Source organism: Myotis yumanensis, unplaced genomic scaffold (genome assembly GCF_028538775.1).
Source record: "Myotis yumanensis isolate MYYU_CA2020_CCGP unplaced genomic scaffold, mMyoYum1.0.hap1 SCAF_18, whole genome shotgun sequence".
Lineage (NCBI taxonomy): Eukaryota > Metazoa > Chordata > Mammalia > Chiroptera > Vespertilionidae > Myotis > Myotis yumanensis.
Window position 1 is genome coordinate 25,492,641 of NW_027223769.1, and position 4,081 is coordinate 25,496,721.

The window sequence follows — 4,081 nt, forward strand, 5'->3', positions numbered from 1 at the left end:
GGGCCAACCAGGTGGTGCTGAGGGAGCCAGACGGGAATTCCACAGGAGGAAGACGGACTTTGACCCATTTGATCTTTCCAGACTCATCTCTTCCAGCCTCACCACAACCACTCATTGGCCTTCTTTCATGTAATTTATTTGTTTTCATCACGTGCCTTTGATTATGCTGGTCCCTCTGTCTAGAATGCCTACCTCCTTTGCTCTCCACCCCATTGAAGTCCTAACCATCCTGCCAACCTTACTCTGCTTTCATTCCCGGCCCTCATGCTGGTTCTGAACCACCCAGCATGTCATAAAGCTCCCACCCTTTTATTGCCTCCATGCCTTGAGCTCACTTGTTCTTTCTTTTTCTTTTCCATCTTCTACATTCCTCTTGATCTCCCCAAATTAGTCTTCTAAATTTGGCTCCTTCATCACCTCTTCTTGAAAGCCTTCTCTGATCTATCATTCCAATTTAGGAGGTTCTCTTCTGGACTTCTATAGCCCTTCTGTGCCTCGTTATGAGCATCTACCCCACTGTCCAGTAGCCATCGATCTACACGTGTATCTCTTCCATATGACTGGAATGACCTTGACAGCCAAGATCATGTATCCACTAACTTTCTTCCCTATCACTTAGTACCTTGCTTTCAGTAGGAAGGGTGAATAGATGTCCGAAGGAAGGAAGGAAGAAAGGAAGGAAGGAAGGAAGGAAGGAAGGAAGAAGGAAGGAAGGAAGGAAGGAAGGAAGGCAGGCAGGAAGGGAGGAAGGAAGAGGAGAAGGAAGGAAGGAAGTGAGGGAGGAAGGGAGGGGGGGAGGGAGGGAAGAAGGAAGTCTTAACCCTTCAAAGCTCTGCTCCCATGTCACCTCCTCCGAGAAGGTCTATAGCCCCTCCTGTCCTGTTGCACTTTACATATACACACTCTAAAAACACCGTTTGACTTGCATTACGGACAAGTCCTGCACCACTCCTTCAATACAGCATGAGCTCTTTGGGGTCAAGGTTCAAGGCTTCTTCATTTTTCTGTCTCTGAGGATGCCCTGTGCACAGTGCATGCACATTTGTTTCTGTTCCATAGCATTTCAAGAAACTTATGTGGTATTGGTAAGCCATAAGAATGTGAAAGCCATCCATACCAAACTGGACAGTAGACTCTTCCTAGCTTTGGCTATTAAAAAAGCTGACCCATCAAATATAGCTGATGGGATGGGATGAGGGGAGGGTAATGATAGTCGTAATAATATTAGTTAACATGCACTAAGCGCTTACTACAGGACACATGCAGTTCTAAGAGCCTTGCATGCATAAACCACCATTCAATCATGCTCAGGGGTAGGTGAGCATAGCTCCTGCTTGAGGCAGTGACAACTGTACATTTATAACCCAGGAGAGAGCTGGATCTAGTGCAGTGATGGCGAACCTTTTGAGCTCGGCGTGTCAGCATTTTGAAAAACCCTAACTTAACTCTGGTGCCGTGTCACATATAGAAATTTTTTGATATTTGCAATCATAGTAAAACAAAGACTTATATTTTTGATATTTATTTTATATATTTAAATGCCATTTAACAAAGAAAAATCAACCAAAAAAAATGAGTTCGCATGTCACCTCTGACACGCGTATCATAGGTTCGCCATCACTGATGAGTTTCAGGCTTGTATACGAACGCTGAGATTGTATGGATTTGCTCTGTGAATTAGCCGAGAGCTTCATCAATGGCTCTCTGCCCACACAAGTATTTCAAGGCAAAATTATTTTAAATTCTGTTAACCTGTGTCTTTGCAACTTGAATTGAAAGGATGTCTTTCTGAATTCCACAATGTGCTCAGTAAATAAACAGCAGGTTTTCAGACAGGAGAGAAAGACAGCTGAGATGCATTCTCCACCACATGGTATTGTAATAAAGAGGGTATGGTTTCCTGAGGGATGAGTGTGGATCCAGTATCAGGGACTCCACTCAAGATACTCTCCACCACCTGCAAGGCTGTGGAGTGGATCAAACACAGTAAGAAGTACAAATAGCCTGGCCCAAAAACCCTTCGACGGTGAGCTGTCATTACTTTACCCCTCAGAGTAACCCCAACATGGCAAGCATCATTTTCCTCACTTTAAAGAAGAGGACAGTGTTGCCAGAGAAGGTAGGCAACGTGCCCAGAGTCACACAGTAATAGCTGAGCCAGGATTTGAATCCAGATCTGGCTGAGTCCCTGTTAACCATTAACTTACAAGGAAGCTTAATCTCACTACCTCTAAATTGTTCTGTGATCCTAGGAAAGTGATTTCCTCTCTGGGCTGCAGTGTTGATTGTGGGGGAGGAAATTAATAAGTGGAATAATGAATTTAGGCCCAGCAGAGATTCCGAGTTCTATGTTGCTGGGTCAGGACCATCCTCCTGATTTGAGGGCTGGGTTGCAAAATGTAGGCATCGAATGCCATGTTAGCAACCTCTCAAAAAAGGGCGTGTCACACCCACCTTGTGATCGCACAGGGCTGTTACCAGGAATGACTAATAAAAATGCCTGAGACATGTCCAAGTGCCACAGTGACAGATGTGACTATACATAAATTAGTCTTGCAGAAAGCTACTTGCCTGGGGTCATCATAAATTTCTGATGGTGCAACACAAGACTGATTGTATTTACTTTCGCTCTCCGTCGGGTAGAGGAGTGTGATAGGCCAGGAAAACGATTTAGTTGGCTGGTAAATTATCTGCAAGATTGATTAAAAATAGGAAGCAAGCAATTGGCAAATTGTCAATGCACAGAAAAGAATACTCAATAACCAGATCCAGAGATTAAATTAATTTAACACAGGGCACCATTCGAGGAGGATGTTTCATTGAACTCTTGTGATATTCTTTGGATTGAAATGACTGTGTGTGTGTGTGTGCATGTGTGTGTGTGTGTGTGAATGAGGCAGAAATGTAACATGGTGTTCATCTTGGTTCTCAATTCAAGATTGGGAAAACAGTAAAGATAATACACGAGGGACAGCCGTCCTTAGTGCTCATCATTCTAAAAGAGATCATTTGGTGGAAATTAGAAAGAAAACATCAGCCACGTAATAAATTACTCTCAGTATCCCAAGAATTGGAAGCTGGCTGCTATTGTTCCCTCTTCTCATAAATGATGTGCCTAGATTATACCATCACTCTAACATGATTACGTATGCAAATGATGCAGACAGTTATACAATTTACAATTTGGCTGAAATTGTTAAAGAACTGGCAAATGGACTTTGACAAATTGCAATTTGAGGTTTTAAAAATGAACTTTTATCACAGTGCATGCAAACAACTGATATTCAGCCGTGCTTATGTAAATTCCCTGAGTAACATACAATAGAGATGCGTACTCAACTACAATGTAAGAAGGAATATCAATCCTTCGCTTGTGGTTGGGAAATAGATTATTCAAATATTGCTCTGGTGGAAACAAATATTGGATTAATAGGGAATGATCATATATACCACACATGGATTACCAATTCTAAAAGAATTAGACCACGACAAAATACCTTTAATTTAATATTTCTTTGATGAGTCAGAGGGCACTTCGAGATCTTGCTCTGCCCCCAGGTCATCATTATGAACCACTATTGATACTGGGGAGGCCTGGGAGATAGTTAATAAAGAGATCTGGTCACCAGAACACAGGAAAACAGGGAGTCTGCTGTTTTTAGACATTTATGTTAGGGTGTTTCCCTTTCAATTTGATCTCTTTATATCCCTAGGGAAGCATATACTTCCTGTCTAGACCGAAGCTTGGTTACATTATAAGTAGGATTTCTCAAGGTTTTTCATTCAAGGATTCTTACTGTCTTCTGGAGTCTGCTCCTTTAATATCTTGTATTCAGTATTTTTTTCGGTTAAATATATTTACAACAATTCTCCTCCCCACCCTCCTTTTTTCTCCCCACACATGGCCATTATCTCAATATACAACCAACAAAATGCTTACACAGCATCTCTGTGCAAAATTGTAAAAAAAAAAAAAAGAATTAGACATGGCCCATCTTTTAAGATTGACTCGCTCAAATATGTTGATGCACGCCTGAGATCATTCAAGAACTTCAACCCAGAGGAAGGAGCCAGATGAGAC